Below are 20,615 nucleotides of genomic sequence, written 5' to 3'. Positions count from 1 at the left end.
CCCATGGCAGGAGGACTCCAGGAGAATGCCTCAGGGATCTTTGCTTAGCTATATGGTATTTAACATTTTTATTAGTAACTTGTATAAAAGTATAAATGGTATGTTTATCAAATTTATAGATTGCCCAGAGCTGAGCAGGATGGCTAACACAGTGGTTGATAGAGTCAGGATCCACAAAGTTCTTCAATCAGTCTGCAAAGGTAGGGGTTGATTGAGTAAATCAATCAAATCACCCCACCCCAGTTAAAGTAAGTGTCAAGATGCTAAAAACCTGATAAATTAACCAGGTGAAAACACTTCTTTATTGAAACTATCAATCATAGGCTTTAGACTAAATATTAAAAAATCCTTGATCAACGGGACATCCATAAAACATAAAGTCAGCTTGAGTCCCAGAGATTTGAGTGCCTTACATCAGAAAAGAGAAAATGTTCTAGATAAACCACTGACAGGAATTGCTTGAGGAGAAGAGCAGAGAAGCAGGCCTCAGCATTAGTTTTTATCTCTTTCTTCCCACACAGTGGTCAGAGGAGGGACCTTGTGAACTTTGAAGGTCAAAAGGATTTTGGGTTTCCCATATTCCTGGAACAGCTAATGGCAATGTATCCAGAGACAAGGCTAGACTAGACAAATATTCAGGTTTCTATAAGGATTCAGACATAAATCCTATACCACACATAAGGGAAATAGCTTGAAGACTCCAGCCCAAAGGACTTCCAGAAACTGTGAAACTGTGAGTTACCATTTTGCATCATGTGGTCTCTTTGCTTGAGCCTAGTTTCCCCTGGACACTGACTCTCTCTCTCTCTCTCTCTCTCTCTCTCTCTCTCTCTCTCTCTCTCTCACTCTTTCTCTCTCTCTCTCTCTTTCTCCCTCCTCCCTCCGCACATATTGGTAAGAAAATGTGTTATGGACCTTAGGAGAAATGCTTTGTACTGACTGTTCTTACTTTCCTGTTCTTACCCATTTCTAAAAGTCAATTGAATCAGGCTGGATAAATATTGCCAACTGATAATCACAAGAGGAAAAACGCTTGTGAGGGCATATAAGTTATAGTATTAAAAAAAAACCTCCCAACCATTCAAACCTACACTTAGAGTGTTGGGGGATATAGTAGTACTTGTCAGTGCCAGTGCAAGCTGGTACAGCTGTGTCAAAAACTATGTTGCAAATTAATGTACAGGCATTTATTGGGCACTTACTTTGGGCCAGTACTAGCTGTTGTGGATACAAATACAAAAGTAGGATACTACATCAGAAGTTTATCAACTGGGAAGATAATCTTGACAAGTTAGAGCATTGAATCTAATAATAATTCAATAGAGTTAAATATAAAGTTTTATCATTGTGCTCACGAAATCTCCTCAATACAAAATGAAGAAGACATAGTTAGACAGCAGTTTGTCTGAAAAAGTGGCTTTTCATAGACTATAATCTCAGTATGGGTCAGCAATTTGAGGTGACATCCAAAAAAGCCAACAGGACCTTGGGCTGCATTAAGAAAGGCAAAGCTTCCAGGACAAAGGAAGTGATAATCCCACTGTACTCTGCCTTATCAGCCCACAACTAGAGTATTGTGTTCAGTCTTGGGCCTCACAGTTTAAGAAGGATATTGATGAACTAGAGAGTGTTCAGAGTAGGGCAACCAAGATGGTGAAGGGTCTAGAGTTCATATTGTATAAGCAACACATAAAGGCTATGACTGTTTATACTGAAGAGGAGAAGCCTCAGGAGAAACATGATCTTCAGGTATTTATACAGTATTATCATATGGAAGAGAAACTAGTTTTGGTTAAGCTCAGTAAGAAAAACCAGGAGCAATGTGCTGAATGAGTGTACAAAGAGGCACATGTTAGGAAAACCTTTTTAACCATTGGATCATTCTCTATGTCAAATGGGCTGTCTTGCATGATGGTGGATTCCCATTCCTCACTGACAATCATCAAGCAGAAGCAGGATTTGTCTGGTGTGTTACAGGGAGAATTCTTTTTTGGGTACTATTTGAATCAGATAGCCTTTCAGGTTCATTCTACCTCTAAAATTCTTTGATTCTGTTTCCTGGACAAGGGTGCTGAAGTAGGGATCCTGGTCTCTTGGGCCTTTCTTCTCAATCTCACTCCCAATTTTGGGTGGTGCTGCAAGCAGAAAATGGAATTCCCCTTGGCGCTGGATCTAGTCCATAGCAGTGGATTCTCCCCTCTCCAAAGGAAAATAAATTTTGAAGGCCTGAAGCTGCCACTTGACATGGGGTCTACTGGCCTTCCTTCTTTCCTTCCTTCTTTCCTTCACAGACTCCCGAGTTGGTTGTGAGGCCGGGGACCCGCAACAGTTCTGCACCTTCAGATCAATGTTATACAGTGAAGCGAGTTGAGTTGTGGCAGGTTATTGGTCATTGCCATTAAATAACTCTTTCTGTGCTTTGGATATCCCATCCAGACTGACAGATTTGAACAACTAAACATGCCTTATCAGGTTGCTAACTGTATTTTTTAAAAACACTAGGAAAATAAATCTTACAAATTCTCCCAGTATTATAAGGTATTCCTCTGGTTGATAGTCCTAACTTTCAGAAAGTTAGGAGGCAGCAAAGTACAATGGAAATTACACTAACTAGGGAATCTGAGAACCTGTGTTTAAATACTGCCTCTAATGATTATACCCTTTATGACCTTAGGCAAGTCAATCACCCTCCCTGGGTCTTTGTTTTTTCTCACCAGAAAAATGGAGTTAGACCAGAGTAGATTCCAACTCCAGATCTATGATATATGTTGATCAAATCCTTTCTGAAGTTTCTGCTTATTTCTTAGTTCTTCAGGATCTTCTTTGTGACAAACACCTTTTTTATATGTTTAATGTCAGTTCCCTTAAGCTTTGTTTGTGCCTCTTGTTTTTCCATCTTTAGTAATTTCTGCAGTTCTCTAAGTCTCCTTCAAGATTTCCCTCTCTCAAGTTCTGAGGCTCAGAGATGGATACAGCCTTTTAGTAAGGTTCTGTCCACCCTTGAACAGAATACACACTATCTTGTTATCTAATTGTGTTTCATCAAGGAAGACACTCCTAAGGTAACTAAATTCAGTTATGGTTTTTAGGACTGCGCTGTTGATCATATTAGGTTACGTCTATTGGCTTCTAGTTGAAGTTGGGTGCACAACCTGTCTTTGTCAGCTTTATGTGGACTCATCCTGCCGTGCTAATTTTCTGAGACAGATAATGAACTGCGTATCCTCTTGAGTGCTACTCCAGGGAACAGTTATTGTGACCTAGATCAGATTCAGAAAATTATTGCAGGTTTATAGTTAGTTCACATGGAAGATCTTTCTGGTGTAGCAAATATGAATCTTCACACTAGTCTTCAGGATCCTAGTGGCACCATTAATTTATCATAGCATAAATAAAAAAATTGAATTGGGTCCAGAAACTCCCTCTGCCTACCCTCATTTGTGAAGGGAAATAGATCTGATGTATAGTTATCAGTATTGATTCAGCCTTCCCTTCCTTTGCAAAAAGAACAGGGTGTTATACCTTTGCTTTGGATATCTATTATAGAGGCAGTTAGAATGTATAGTTATTGGTGTGCTAGATTTGGAATCAGGAAGGCCTCAGACACTTAATAGTTGTGTGACCCTCTCCAGGTCTGTTAACCTCTCTGAGCCTCAGTTTCCTTATTTGTAAAATGGAGATACTAATAGTATCTATCTTCTAAGCTTGTTGTGAGGATCAAATGAGATACTAGTTTTGTAAGTCTTAAAGCACTGTATAAATGCTAGTTATTATTTTTATCAAGAGATACTCTTCTACAAGGATCTTACTTAGCAGGACAACTAGGCCATTGCTCCAGGGCATCAAGTTTTGAAGGTGCTTATAGCATTTCTAGTGCTTTAGCCAGGTAGCAACAATAGAACTCAGTCCTTAGTTAGCAAGAATAGAATAATAAAAGAATAAAATAAAAGTTTAAAATAGTAAGCAATCAGATGATATACCAGAATGAACTCCTCTCCTGTTCCCTTTCAGGTCTTCCCCAACAGTCATCTCTCTGTCTTCTTCAACAAAGAATCCACCTTGTGTTGTATTTTGTGCCACTAATAGGTGCAGTTGGTGATTATTGTCTGTAATACCAAGCAAAATGGGACTTTTTGCTGTTTTTTCTTTTGGAATGCTTCTCAGCACTAAGGCAATCAAGTGCCTTTGATTGAGTCTTGCCTTTGTTTGAATCAAGAGTCTTTGATTAAATCAAGAGTCCTTGATTGGAAACAGTATATATACTCTGAAGTTAGCATTTTGCTTTGGGGCTTACTCATTGGAAGACTGAGACTCCGGATAGCTGTTAAGGAGCCCCCAGCTTTGAAAACCCAGATGTTGGTGCCTGTCTCTCTTGTAGCTATGTATATATTGCTATGGTCAGACAGTTAGAAGCCTGTCTGTTGATTTGTGTTATTTTCTCTGTTTGTAATTTCTGTTTGTATTTGCTCTGAAATTCAGGGTGCTGACTTTTTCCCCCTGAACTAAGTGAATAATATATGTATGTTTAATTAAAGTAAGATTGTTAACCCCTTAAAGTTGCTTTCCTTTAGAAAAACAGACCAAAGAATCTGTGCTAGCCGCCCTCCTGTGTGCTGGTGTTATTGGCCTTATACCTCCACAGCAATTGCAAGCAGCATTGCTGTTACATTGTCCTAGGAACAAAAATTCCTAGTTATAGGTCTTCATTACTGTGAATCAGGTGAGACCTGGTAACAACGTGTCTCATGGCAGTATCTACTAGCTTGGATTCTTTTTTAACATGGCTCAGGTCATCTCAGAATCAGTGTTGGCTATCCCAAGGATTCTTCCAACCCCCCTCTCCTTTCCTTTTCTCTTTCCTCAAGGCGTATACTGTACCTAATCATCTGTCTTGGTTTCCCTAAATCCTTTTCCTAGGGACCCTCTAACAAGCAGCAAATATTCTGCAAGGACTTTAAAGTGGCTTTAGAGTTATTTGAAATCATTCACCCACTTCATTCAATTTGGTTAACAATGTTCCCTGCTGAACAAATGAGCCCACTGGAATCTAAGTTCCTTGAGGAGTAAGGTCTGTTGCCCTTTAATGTGTTTCCCCAGTACTTAACATGGGATGCCTGGTCCACTGCAAACACTTAAATGAATGCTAATTGATTGTTCTAATTAGGTTCTTTATAATTTCTTTGCTTCTTCATCCTTTGTAGCAGATATGGGTATATGAGACATATATAAGGGTGTATAATCATATCTATCCAGTAATGCTTGTTCACACTCTTTATGGTCTCATTAAGGCAGAATGCCTTTGAGACCACAAAGACACAAACTCTAACAGTACTTTTTAAAAAATTTGCCTCTATGGAAGGAACCGTCTTTAGCTTTACCTACTTTGTGTCTTCTTATTTTATGTGTGGCAAGAATACGAATATGAATTCTAGTTGTTTTTCCAAGACTATAACAACATCTTTGTTGCTGGTTAAAGATCTCTGGTTAAAAGCACTGATAGCAATATAAATAGTTTCAGAAAGTGACTAAAATGTCTGTACCCTTTGATCCTAAGATCCCACTAGGCATTTATCTCGAAGAGGTGTTTACTTCAAAGAGGTCAAAGATAGAAAGAAAGGCGATATATATTTATATTTATAATAGTGCTTTTCATTGTAGCAAAGAATTGGAAGTGGAATAGATGTCCACTGTGTGGGGAGTACCTAAATAAATTATAATCCATAAATGTGATGGAATATTGTACCATAAAACAATATAGGTATGAAGAAAGAATCATGGCCTAATATGAACCAAAACAAAGCAAAGTAAACAAAACAATGAAAATAATATAAACAATGAAAACAATATAAAGACAAAGAAGAAAATATTTAAATTGAAAACTATCTTACTGTATGATCAACCTAAGCCCCAAAGAGGAATTGAGAAGATGTACCTCTTCCCCTTCTATTTAAAAGAAGAGAGGGGAGGAGAGATGGATAGAGCAGGGGAAGTGACTATGAATGTGGATTATTCCATATACTATTAGACTTGGTTGATGTATTAGTTGGTTTGCCTGCTTTTTTTCTTTGGGCAGTGAAAATCATGCTCTATTCAGTAAACTCCAGTGGCTCCCTATCACCTCTAGAATCAAATATAATAAAATCCTCTGTTTGTTTTTAAAGCCATTTATAACATGGCCCCTTCTTACCTTTTCTATCTTACGTATTCTTCCCTTCCCCTTACTATATGATCTAGTGATTTCTGATCTCCTTGCTGTTCTTCATAGAAGACATTCTATCTCCAAATTGTACATTTTCACCGACTATTCCCCATGCCTGGAATTTTCTCTCTCCTCAGCCTCCTTCCTTCCTTGACTTCCCTTAAGTCTCGACTAAAATCTGCAAGATTTTCCTGGCTGTCCTTGCTTAATATTTGTGCCTTTCATCAGATTTTATCTCCATTTTACCTTGTGTATATCATATTTATATAATTGTTTGGGTGTTGTCTTCCCTATTATAAGTCATATTATCATATATAATCCATTATGTAATATGTAACATATATCATAATACACAATGATGCATAATTCATTATATATAGTACATTTATATGTAATAATTATAATGGCTCCCCATTATAATCCAGAATTCTCTGAGTGCAAGGACTCTTTTTGTCTTTCTTTTTTGCCCCAGAACTTAGCACAGTGCCCAGCATATAGTAGATGCTTAATAAACGCTTGTTGAGTTTTCTTATATTTTGCTATAAGGGTTGACTCACTAAGTAAGGGAGGGGGAAAATTAAAAAATGAAAGTGAGATAAAAATAAGAGATATCAATTTTTTCAAATCACACAAAAGAAAGTTTCCAGATAGTTTTGAAAATATGTGATTTTTCCCACTTTTTTTTTATCATTGTCATGGCAATATACGACTGTGTTAATTTTTATTTTTATCTTTTTTTGGTAGTTGTGCCCAGCCTTAAAGTAATGACATCTTAATACTTATTCACGTTTTTAATAGTAGACAGAGTCTTTCACTGTAACAGTCTTTCAATGTAAATATAAACAAAGTCCTAACGACTTGGTGGAACTTTTCCAGAGATTATGTTTCAATAGCATACATAGCCTTTAGGAAATCAGGGGTCATAACTGCTGCACCATAATAAAAGAGTGGAAGATATTATTTGTGCAAGTTTTGATACTACCATGACTAATAGAAACTAAAATTAAAATTTCAAAGTTTTCAAAGGAAGTAACAGAAGGGCACAAGCTCTAACTGGTCTTGCCAAACCAGAAAGACTTTGCGAGTCAGACTGGTAATGTATCGTATGTCTACCCTAGCTAACTAACCTAGCTAAGTTCAAAATATCATGACCAGTTTGGCCAGAGATGGTTTCTTTTATAGCCACTCATGAAAAACATGTGACAGAGTCTGGAGAGCTCTGTGATCAATACTTAGTTTTCTTCAGTAGTCAGTACCAGAGTTTTTCCTTTAATTAAAGGCTCACATCCTTCTGCTATGGATATTACCCATACTAGATGCTTACCTAAGGGTAACCATGAAGCAACCTGAGCCTCCTTTTCTCTCAGAGACCTGGCTTCTCACCTTTTGCTACTCCTTTATGTGTGGTATCACTCTTCTCTCATTGGTCTAGGGTAGAGGTGGGGGGGTAGGGGAGTGGGGGGAGAGGGAGGGGGTGGGGCAGGAGGGGAACCTGTGGCCTTGAGGGCACATATGGCCTTGAATTTGTTCTGTGAGGTTTGGATTCAGTCAAAGAGCCACAGTTGAGGACCTAGAGAGCCATATATAGCCTCGAGGTCACAGATTCCCCACCCCTGGAGGGATTAGCACACACACACAAACATATATGCCATAATTGTAATATGCAACTTTATAATCTATTATCCAATTAAATCAATAGTTCAAAACCCCCATCCTACTAGCCCCATATTCTTCTCCTTCATCCTGTCCCTGTGGTTTCCTAATTTTCTTAAACTCCAATGAGTAGTTAGATCAAATATTTAATCAGATAAGTAGGAACTTTGGAAACCTGATGGATGAATAACTCCCCAAAGTCAAGCCAAGTTGCTTTGTCCAACCAACCAAGCAAGGGTGGGAGGGTATGCATATAGCTAGAACATTAAAGGATGAGACCCTCTTGTCCCCTACCTGAAGAACAACATCTATACAGTCTGTAAATCCCTTCACCTTGTCATAATTTTTTTCTTATTGTGACTGGTTTAGCTCTGTTCACTGTAGCTTCTGATTTCTCTTCAGTGCCTTTGTAGTTTCCTCTACTATACCTGGCGTCTTCCTAGATGGCTCACTTCTCTGCTCATCTCGCTGCATTTATTTGTTGCATTTATTACCTATGTCTGGATCTGAATCATGGCCCCAAGAGTGATGTTCGACTCCGTTTTTGTTATTTTAAAATAAAGTTTTATTGATACTTTTTGTTTTTATGTAACAGCGAAGCTTTTACAAAGAAATGTTACTTCAAAAGAATAATCACAAACATTCAAAATAACTCTACCCGACTTTCCTTCTCCAGTCTTGGGCGGGGGAAGGGGCAGGGAAGAAAGGGATTAGGTCTATAGTTTACCCCAGGTCCCATAGAACATAGTCCCAGTTCCAAATCCAAAACCCCGCCTCAGGCTTAAGCCCCAAGGCACTCTGGCTTAAGCCCCAAGGCACTCTGGCTGCTCAGAGCTTCCCTGACCAATAGCTGCTGTACCACTCTCCCTTTAATCTGGACCTCAAAGTGGCCAAGACTCTCCCGTGAGGATCATCTTCAACGCCCCAAATTGAGGAGGATGCACAACACAGGGTGGAAAAACAAACGAACAAAAAATATCTGGGGCAAAAGAACAAGGGAAGAAAAGTCCCTCCCTTCTCGCCGCTTCAGTTCATGGCATCCAGACTGGGTGAGAAAAGAGGACAGTGGAAAAAATGGCATGGCTTGGTCTCACAGTTTTAAAGGCTCAGAAAGCCAATCAAGGCTATCTCCACTCCTGTGGTAGGGGATACAGAGGGTCTTATGTCAGGAAAATTCAGCTGGTCTATACTAGCCAATGGTTACATTTATGTTACCCCCCACAACTATTTTCAGAAAGCCATCCCTTATAATAAAACATTTATGAAAGAAGGTGAAAAATCATCAAAACTAACCAACATATATAAACGGTCAGGCTGCCTCACAAGTAAAGTCTTGACACAGGTAAGCAGCTGGAGTTAAAAGCCTAGCAGGCTCTGTTCTGATCCCCATGTCCCATGCGCCTCTTTAATTCACCTTCAGAAGTCCCTGTGCTCCCTGGTGTCTTTATTATGTCTTCTCTCTGTGTCTGCCACAAATATCTGGATGCAAACCAGTCAAATGAAATTGATTTATAGCATGGGTGCTGGTAGGGCTATTACAATTGTTTACTTAGACACATACAGAGTGTGATATATGTTTGTGGAGGGAATATCTACCCCAAGGAAATGATGGATCTTTGAAGTATTAAATTTTAAGGTGAAGTTAAGGTTTTTGGCTGTCGTATCACAATGTAGACTCATATTGAACTTTCAGTCCTTTAAAAATTAAAGATTCTTTAAAGGAAAACAGGTCTACACTGGCCTTACCTTAATTTCCTGATCCCCTTTTCCAGAACAAGTGCAAGCAACCTTTGTGTTTTCTGAAGATGTCTAGAGAAGACCTAAAAATGGCATCGCCAGCAGGCTGGCTACTTGGTGATAATTTGGCCGTGGAAAAAAAGAAAGTAGAAAATGTCCTAAGTGGTTTATGTCTCCTTTTACTTCTTTGGTGTGGGTGGAGAGTGGTAGAAATAGGGATAGAAGATACTATCACACAGTTTTCAGACATTCTAGAATATCAAATTAAGTTTTGGACAAGTAGTCAGAACAAGGAACTATGAGATCCTTGTCCTGACTACCGGACTTTCTACTAGAGGAACAAATTTCTTTCAGTTTTGACATTTTTGTACATACATACAAATATATACAATACATACAAAACCAGACAACAAAAGGAAGTTGTAGTGAAGAAGAAGACTAGTTCTTAGGTTCTTCTTGGAGAGACAAAAGAGTTCAAAGTGTTGTTGTTTTTATCATGCATCCAAAAGTCAGAAGAAAAATTATTCCATTCAATTTATATGGCAATGTTTTCAATAAGTTTTGGAAAAAAAGCACGACAACAATTGAACATTATACACCAACATTGGTGCATAATTGGTTTTAAAGGTCAATGAGATAGAAAAAATTCTACTATGACTTTAGTAAGACTACTATTAAAACCAAAATGTACTGTGCTATTCAGTCACTTCAGTGTAAAGCTAGGCAAAGATGAGGATAGAGAACATGATAGAAGAATAAGAAAGAATGAGAAAGACAAAGGACTTATAGTCTGTCCTAATATAAACCTCATGCCTATGCATCATAAATTCATCAAGAAAAGAATTGGGAGGCATTGGATATGGTGAAAATCAAATAAACGATGTCACCCAAAATGAAGTTGGTTATATTTGAATGAGAAGACATTGGAGTCATTCCTGTATGAATTATCTCTGATGTTTGTGTACACCCAGGCTACCAACTTATTGGAGCAAAGATGAAAATTAATGAAAAGTTTAAAGGAGGAATAAAAATGTGAAACTACACGGTGTGCAATTTAAAACAACTCCAACCTTAAACAAGCTATTGATACCAAAAGAAAAGGGGGAAATAGATGGAGGAAAGGCCATTGACAACATTTATTATAAATTCATTCAAAAGTTTAGCTAATATCAATTGCCTAAAGGCAATGTGATACAGTGAATAAATCAGAATCAGGAAAATCAAAGGCATATAAAAATCTCAGCCCTTACTATTGCTAAAAAAAAAAAAGATAACCAAAAGAAGATCAATAATTACTGATTGATATGCTTACTTTTCAGCCTATATAAACTTTTATGAGAATTATTTACACATTGAGAGTATTTTTGATGATATTAGAAGGGAACTAGTATAAATAGGTGTGCGACTATGGGTGTGGAATCCTGCATATAGTATCAAACTATGTATGTATTGATTAGTTTCAGTGAACTGTTTTTCCTCCCTATCCTCCCTGCCCTTATTTTATACAAGAGATTGCTGAAATTTCAGAAATGAAATTGGTGTAAAAACAAAAGGTATCAATAAACGTTTTTTAAATTGGGGAACAAGAAGGCTTTAACAAACATTAATTCATAGTAGGTTGCATCTTCACCATCATCCAAATGAATAAAAAATATAGAGATACACGATCCCATTGTGCTGATTGTTTGTTAACTGTTTTTAAAAGCACTAGATTTGGTGTAAAGAAAAATGCTGCCTCAAAGGATCTCATCCAAGATATCTTGCATTCATATGTCTATATTATTCAAGATTCTTTGAAGATATAATAGACATAACCATTTCTGATGACCTGGTGTCTTTATTATGTCTTCTCTCTGTGTCTGCCATGAATATCTGGATGCAAGCCAGGCAAATGAAATTGATAAGAGACAGAAAGAAAGAAGGAAGGAAGGAAAGAAAGAAAAGAGAAAGGGAGGAAGGAAGAGAATAGAATCTGCAATCTATAGGTAAGTGAGCTTCACTTTAATCCTTGGGAAAATTCAAGAACATGTCCTTAAAGAAATGGTTGGCAAACATCTCAAAAGAGGAGCAGAAATAACAAAGAGCTAGTGTGGCTTCATGGATTTTATGGAGAAGACTTAAACATGCCAAAGCTTCATGCAATCAAAGCATTATCATCTACAGACTTAAGCATCTGGAACACCTAACGATATATGGAATTCTTTTCAATTTGAACTCTGTACTGGATCTCCTCCATAACTGTGACAAAAATCTTTAGTAAACATACATTTTCATGTTTTATGCATAGTTTCTCTTCAACTCTTTGAAATCTGTTTTTCCAAAATCTGGGCTACATTTGAGACTATGCACATATCTTCTACCCTTTATCACAAACTCTAGGATAGACTAGTCACTCCCCCCTCTTTTCTATCCAATGAAAGGAGGTGGACAAAAATTGTGCAGTATGGGGTGATGTGGTGGTGTTGAAATTGGAATGATTCAACGGGTTGCCCACAATGATTAGATTATAGATTAACAGGAATATTTTGAGTGTTTAAATAATAACAAAAATATTTTTTCTTTAACCATCATTTGGTGCTAAATTCATTGGATTCTATATAATAGTTTTATTATTTTGCTAACAGTGTTTCTCTCTCTATAGATTACACTAACTGGATCATCCCAGCTGCACAAAAGACAATACTATTCCTAATGATAATCAAGTACTTCCCTTTGCAAATCTATCCTTCATGCTAATGAGATACTGATCTGAAACAAGGGGCTAGTATCCAGAGTCTGGAAATTCTTTTAGCAACAGTCTTGGCTCCCTTAATCCAGTCAATTTCTCCTAGAATCAACTATTTGGGTGGTATTAGATTAGGAATCAGGAGGCTAGATCTCTTCATTCATGCTTGAACTTATACTTATTAGCTATAGAATCTGATTCAGTCCCTTAACTTCTCTGTGCCTCGATTTCCTTACTTATTGTGTAAGAACAATAATGGATCTCTTCTTTAGCTATCCCATTGGGTGTTGTTATTGTGAAATGAAATAATGCATATAAAAGTATCTTTGAAAAATACAAAATACTTTTATACTTGAGTATCCCAGGCCTTAACAACATTTACAGAGGTTTCACAAAGAATCAGACAGACCAGTTCTGCACAGTGTAACAGACTTTCATTATGTCCTGGTTTTAGCTCATACGGGAAGGTTCGCGGCAGGAGTGAGAGAGAGAGAGAAGTTTTAAGAAAAGGGACAATAGGAAGTCTACAACCAGGTGATGGCGGAGACCTGAGTGGGATGCTTTTCAGCAAACATAGGAAGGGGGTAGGAATGATCAATAATGATGTTTTAAAGAGGCTTACTTTGACATATGGAATTTTATTAGTCTCCTCAAACTTCTAATCTTTATGGGATTCATGGGGCAGAATTACCCCCACATTAGGGCAGTTCATTGAGTTAGCCAAAGGTTATGGCTTATGTAGAGTGGTTCCTCATCTTTTGTGTCACTGGCAGGGAGACACTAGGCATTGCCTAATGTAAGGGGCAGGCCGTATTTAGCTGTATTGAATGGGGAGTATGAAAATTTCCAGAATAATGAAGCAAGAAAAGATTTTAAGAAGACAAAGAGGACATGTTTCATGTTCAGAACAAAAGTAATCTGTTCCCAAGTGGGTTTGGGATTTTTTCTTTCTTTAACTCTAATTATGAACTGTGAGGTAGCGGTGGCATAGTATATAGAATATTGGGCTTGGGTCAAGAAAATCTGACTTCAAATCTAGTCTGAGATCCTCACTAGCTGGGTGATCCTGGATAAGCCATTCTCTCAATCTCAGTTTCCTCATCTGCAAAATGGGATAACAACAGCACCTACCTCCTAGGATTCCTGTGAGGATAAAATGATATAACATTTGTAAAGCACTTTACAAAACTTACATTGCTATATAAATCCTAATCCTAATAACAACAAAACTGCTAGGTTCATAGTAATAATGGTGGGAGTGATGATGATGATGATGATGTTTTGTGATTTCTTTCTAACATCTAGGTAAAAAATTTGCATGATTGTCATGATATTTTATATGCCAGCAGTTCTGTTTTTGAGAATTCTACTTTGTTGAAACTATGGCAAAGTGGATAATGTTCTGTCTCATACTTAATAGTGGTGTGATCAAAGAATAGTCATTGAATTTCTCAAAGCCTCGGTTTTCTCACCTGTAAAACAGAGATAATAATACTTGCATTTCTTACTTGACAAGTTTATAGTGAGGAATTGTTGTTGTTGAGTCATTTTCAGTTGTGTCCAGCTCTTTGTGACCCCATTTGGGGTTTTCTTGGCAAAGATACTAGAGTGGTTTGCCATTTCCTTCACCAGCTCATTTTACAGATAAGGAAACTGAGGCAAATAGTATTAAATGACTTAAACGCTTAGGGTCCAAGTGTCTGAGGCCAGATTTGAACTCAGGAAGAGGAATATTCCTGATTCTGGGCCTGACACTCTCTCTACTGCACTACTTAGCTGCTCCTTATAAAATGGCTTTGTAAATGTTAAATTATTACATCAGTGAGTCATTATTATTCCTTCCACATCCTACTTTTTATTTTTTAAAATAGATTTTATTGGCATTTTTTGTTTTTAAATAGCCTATATTTTACCCATGCCCCTTGCCCTCCCCAGAGAGTCATACCTAGTAATAAAGATGTAAAAAATGAAAAAAGAAAAAACATCAGGAAAGCCAATAAACACATTGAAAAAATAAGTTGATATTATATATGATATTCCACACCTGTGGACCTCCAACTCTGCAAAGGAGCAAGAGGAAGCGTTTTCTTTAGGGCTAACTTTATCTTGAACAATTTTGTACCATTCAATTCCAATTACTTTGTGGTAGTTCTTTCTGTTTACATTGTTGTAGTCGATGCGTATATAAATTTCCAGGCTCTGCTTCTTTACTATATACCAGGTCATGTAAGTCTTTTCATGCCTCTCTCCATCATTTTTGTTGTTTCCTACAGCATAGTAATATTCCGTGATATTCATGTAGCATCATTTGTTTTATCATTCCCCAGTAGACGAGCATCTACTTTGTTTCCAGTTCATGGATATTTCGGTGTATATGGACAGTTCTTTTATCAATGACCCCTCAGGGTACATATCTAGCAATGGAATATCTGGATCAAAGGGTAGGTACATTTTAGTCACTTTATTTGCATACTTCCAAATATTTCCCAGAATGGTTCTACCAATTCACAGCTCTGCTACATATGTGTATATGTATATTTACACAATAAATATGTTACACAATACAATACAGATACACAATAATAATACTTAATGTGACTGTCTTTTACACCCTACCCCAATACCAACTGTGTCTTTTGTCATCATTGTTGATTTGCTGGGTATGTTATGAAACCTCAGGATTATTTTTATTTGCATTTCTCTTTATTATTCATGATTTGAAGAACTTATTTTATATAATTGTCAATAGCTTGCAATTGTTCATATTCTTCAACTACTTACCTACTGAGTAATGGCTTTTGGTCTTATAAAATTTTGTTAATTTTCAGAGTCTAAGTTTATTTGATCTCTTTTATAAATGTAAAAAGTTGAAAATTAGCCGAGAAAGTAGGGATGGGCAATTTGCTTTTGCTGGGTAGAGTGAGTGGACAATGGGTAGCACCACATCCCTTCACTCTTATTTTCTTCTTATCAAACTGCTAAATCCAGCTCAGACTCACATGCTTTGAAACCCAAGAGGCTCCATGACACTCAGAGCTAGAACAGGGGCATAGATACTACCTTTAATGTAACCTGCAAGGAAGCACAGTAAGGGACAGTTTTCTAACTTTACTTTTTGAAAATCCAGTGTAAATTGTGGAGTTTGCAAAGTTGGTGGTCCACTGGTGTGGAATATTACATATAACATCAGGTTATTTTTTAAAATATGTTTATTGGCTTTCCTGATTTTTTTTTCTTTTTTACATCTTTACCATAAGGTATGGCTCTCTGGGGAGGCCAAGGGACGTGGATAAAATACAGACTATTTAAAAATCCATGTTTAAGACTAAATAAATTATTTTAATCATCTACATGATAAATATTTGTTTTGTGATACCAGCTTGTGTTTCAATGAAGGCTTAAAACTTTCTGTGGTTGGCAGCCCACATTGTACACAATTTTCAAATCTTGCCTGGTGCATAAAGTGCTTTGTCCTAGTTCTGGTCATATTTTACATATATATCACACTCCAACATAGCCATACCTTTGAGTTCTGCTTGAACTGAGAAAGGAATAGGAACAGAGACTGAACTTATAATTTAATTGGTATATGGAACTTCAGGATGAGAAAACTGAATTGTGTAATCTTCAATATTCTCTCAGGCTGAAATTTAGTTACGGGGACATTGGGGCAACCTGGCCTAAGAGAACAGAGCTGCAGTTATGTTTATCATACTTCCTAAGACTGCAAAACATAGGACTGTAATTTCCTGGTATTTGAAGGACCAGATTATAGTATGGGGCAAAACCTTCCCTTTCTACTTTGTACAATTTAAATTGAGTTTGCTCTGGCAAAGACAACTTACTTTAGTGGTCTGATTATTGGGTACCCCCTTTCCAGGCAGATATGAGTAGCAATGACGTGTATTGTTTAGTCTCTGCAGAACCAATACCTTGGCTACTTCTGGTCCATGTCCCTTGAGGTTCCATGGCAGGCTGTATATTTGTACCAGTATAAGCCTTGGGAGACCTGTACCTAATGTGACTATAGATTTTTTACAGGGCTAATCTAGTTTATAGGAATTCTGAGAGAGTGTTATTTTGAAACTAGCTTAAAGGTTCTAAATCCGGAAGACTCTCATGAAAGTCCAATTTTGCCTGTGACTCTACTTCAGGGATCCTTCTTAGTGTTTTAGAAATTCCAGCAACTTTTAGGACCATTCTAGCCTTCCAGATATTTCTAGCCAAATATGGACTAGGCATTCCCATTCTCTACCTTCTATAATTCCCAACTATGGAAAGGAGAGGAAGAAAGGAGGGTTGCAGGATATAATCAGTCCTCCAGCCTTATTTTAGTATCTTGCTGACCTCTGTTGAATCTTGGTTACTGGAACCCCCTAGAAAGAAGCCCAGCGATATTTCGTGGCCCATCCATTTATCTTGGCTGGTGGTTTTGTCTATAAGAAGTTTTATTTCTTTATGTGTAAGCAAAAGTACTGCCTTTGTATGTGACTTAGCAGTCTCCAGGGCCAAAAAAGCTAAAGAATTTCTTTAACAGATACTTGCAAAGCCAAAAGCCTTGTAACCCTTTAAAATTTTAAAACTTGGTCTTCAGTAAAAAAAAAAAATGTGTCTTAAGGCTGAGATTTCTCTAGAGTTTAGGTAGGTCAAATCAAGATGCCTCCTTTAGTGCAAACATGCTTAGTTAAGTTAAAAATGACTGTATTTGTCTGTGGTTTACTTTGTCTCTCTTAATGTAGTCTAAGATTGAATTAGCTAATTGACTAAAGTAAAGCCTTAGGAGCCAATAGCTAATGGATGGGTAAGCAAGAAATGAGTAAGAATGATAATCTGAAAGAGAGCCAATGATGACAGATCAAGGGGAAAACCTAGGCATGTAATAAAAGGAAAGAACAATGATTAAAAGGAGAACGAATGAAGTAGAAGTAGAGGTAGCTAGATGGCAAAGTGGCTAGAGTGCTGGCCTTGCAATCAGAAAGACTTGAGTTCAAATCTGGCTTCTGACTCTTACTAGTTGGTTGTGTGACCCTGGGGGAAGCCACTTAACCTCTGCCTGCCTTAGGTTCCTCATCTGTAAAATGGGGATACTAACAGAATCTACCTACCTAGGATTACTGTGATAATCAAATGATATTATATTTATAAAACAATTAGCACAGTGCCTAGCATATAGTAAGTGCTTAATAAGCACTTGCTGTCTTCTCTTCCCCTAGCATGAAAGTTCTGGAAAACAGAAATGTTAAGGACCAGGGTAGAATGAAGAGGGCTGATCTGGAATGCAGTTCAGCCTAATCCAGTATATGCCCATGGAAAAATCAACGGCACAACTTCTTTCCTGGGATTGATGAGAACTTGGGAAACACTTAGAAAATGTAGAACAAACTGAGGCTAAAACACAAGATTTTTTTTTTCAAATTTTGTTGGGGGCAAGAAGGAAAAGGATGGGATTTGTCTGCAGCTTAGGGTGATTGGAATAGTGATAATCAATGACAAAAAAGAAAGTGGTACACCCAGAGCTTAGCGTACTGCCTTGGCACATAGTAGGTACTTAGTCAATACTTATTAACTGGCTGATTCCTACTTTGCTCTGTTTTTCTCTATCAAAATTTGCAAAATCTCAGAAAGGCCAGATAATCTAATTCATCCCCCAATCAGGCAGTAAGTTAGTCAATCAACAAATAATTATTAAGGCCTTTCTCTGTGACAGGCCCTCAGCTATATGCTGAGGATACAAAGAAGGGTAGATATAGTCATTACCATATGGAGCTTTCATTCTAGTAGGGAAGAAAAGACACGTGTAACTAAGCTAGGTTTAGTTCAGGTAACTAAACTAATAGAAGGAAATCTGAGAAGGAAAATTCCTCAAAGCTGGGGGAAGGAGACAAGAAAAGCCTCCTGTAGAAAATGCAACTTTAGTTGAACCTTGAACACAGCCAAAGAAACCAAGGAATGGAGGTGAGGGGGTGGAGCATTACAGGCACAGCAGCTAGCCAGGATATGTTGGGAGATAAGCAAGGTGATACCCTGCAAGAAGACCAGTGAACCTGGATTTCCCTCTATGACATTTCTAACAAGTAATCATCTAGTACTCATTTTAAAACATATAATAAGGGTGGGTGGGACTTACTAATGCCTGAGGGAACCTATCCCACTTTGGAACTGCTCCAATTGTTAAGAAATTTTTTATTATTCTAAGTAAAAAATATAATTGTTTTGGTCCAGGTTATCAAGTTCTATCACATTTCAGGGGAGAGAGATGGTACAGAGTCTCACCAGAAACAGTATATATTTGATAACAGTGAATAAGGAAAGGATATAAAGGATTTGAAGACATTTAGTTAAGTAGTCATCCTGGGACTCAGGTCTCCCAGATCTAGGGTATATACCATTTTTGTTCAATTAATAAGACTCTGATTCATGTCAACTGACCAGAGTCTGTGAATCCTCCACTTCAGGGCCCATCTGCACTCTCCCCATCTCAGAGATTGCCTTTAGCCCTAATAATCGTGAAGTCCGCATTTACAAGAAAAATGGGAACCAATGGGTGAAAGCCCATGAACTGAAGGAACATAATGGACACATCACAGGTATTAACTGGGCTCCTAAGAGTGATCTAATTGTAACTTGTGGTGCAGACTGTTAACACCTGTATCTGGAGTCAGAAAAATGGCATCTGGAAACCAACCCTGGTGATCCTGAGCCATGTAGCCACTTTTGTGAAATGGTCTCCCCTGGAGAATAAATTTGCAGTAGGTAGTGGAGGCTTAAAAAAGCCTATTCGTTCTACTGTCCTTAGTTTAGATTGGCACCCCAACAATGTTTTTCTGGTTACTGGATCTTTTTTCTACCCACATTAAAGAAGTTGATGAAAAGTCAGCTAGTACTCCATGGAATACCAAGATGCCTTTTGGGCAAACTGATGTCAGAGTTTGATGATACAGGAAGTGAGGGTTCGGTCCATGGAGTTAGTTTCCCTGCCAGTGGGAACCACCGTCAGCTATGATAGTATTGTATCAATTGTCAATGCCTCCAAAAACATGATGGTTTCACAGATGAAAACAGAGTTCCTCCCACTCCTGAGTGTGTTGTTTGTCTCTGAGAATAGCGTGGTGGCTGCTGGCCGTAACTGCTGCCCAATGCTGTTTAATTATGGTGATCATGTCTCCTTGACCTTCAACTCCAAATTAGACATTCCAAAACACAGCATCCAGTGCAACATTTCTGCCATGGAATGCTTCCACAACATGGACAAGAGAGCCATGACTGAGGATCACAACATTGCTTTAAACACACTGCACCAAAACAGTGAATTGGTAATTAAGGTGGGACTTCATTTATTTATTTATTTATTTGTTTATTTGTTTGTTTATTTATTTATTTATTTATTTATTTATTTATTTATTTATTTTACTGTTTTCTCTTTTAGAATGCTAAAGTAATCAAGTGCCTTTGATTAAGTTTTGCTAGGTGCTAAGCCTCAGGACCACACCCCTTTGCTGATTAGGTGTGAAGCCTTCAGGCCCTAAGAAGGGTATATAAACTCAGAGATTAGCATTTTCTTTGGGGCTCTCACTCACTGGAAGAGTGTTGGTGTGGAGACTCTGGGTAGTGCCTAGGGTCTCCCCTTCCCCCCCCAGCCTTGAAGAAAACCCAGATGTTGGTGCTTCTCTCCTTGGTAACTATGTATGTGATGTGTTGATCAGATAAAGCCTGTCTGTTGAATTGTGTTATTTGCTCCATTTATATTTTCTCTGTATTTGCTCTGAAGTTCAGGGTGCTGGCTTTTCCCCCTGAACTAAGCAAATGATATATGTAAGCTTGATTAAAGTGAGATAGTTAACCCCTTAAAGTTGCTTTCCTTAGAAAAGCAGATCAAAGAACCTGTGTTGGCAGCTGTTCTGTGTGCTGGTGTTATTGGTCTTACACAGCCACAGTAGCTGCTAGCCTCATTGTTGTTACAAACAGTATCACCCAAGTGTCTATTTATGAAGTGGACAAGCAAGACTGCTGCAAATTTTGCAACACTGGCATTGATGGAGCAATGACAGCTTGGGATTTAAAGACTTTAGAGTCTTCGATCCAAGGGCTATGAGTCATGTGAAGCTGTATTTCCATTCTCTATCATTTCAGACACTTTACAGAATGCAGCTCCAGCATTTGCATGAAGATGGGAAAGACACTACCACAAGTCAAAACTGAGAAAATATGCCTTGCAGATGTTTTGTTTTTGGTTTTTTGAGCATAATTGGTGAATGTATAGGTTTAAAAAAATCAGCAGTGATATCTTTTTGATTGGCTATT

At 37.8% G+C, this 20,615-nt stretch overlaps 1 pseudogene; it reads left to right on the top strand.

The window, feature by feature from the left end:
* The first annotated feature begins 1,650 nt into the window (after positions 1–1,650).
* On the top strand, positions 1,651–20,415 carry LOC118857709 (annotated as a pseudogene).
* Positions 20,416–20,615: the final 200 nt, after the last annotated feature.

Source organism: Trichosurus vulpecula, chromosome 7, assembly GCF_011100635.1.
Source record: "Trichosurus vulpecula isolate mTriVul1 chromosome 7, mTriVul1.pri, whole genome shotgun sequence".
Taxonomy (NCBI): domain Eukaryota; kingdom Metazoa; phylum Chordata; class Mammalia; order Diprotodontia; family Phalangeridae; genus Trichosurus; species Trichosurus vulpecula.
This window is presented reverse-complemented; position numbering and strand designations above follow the sequence as displayed.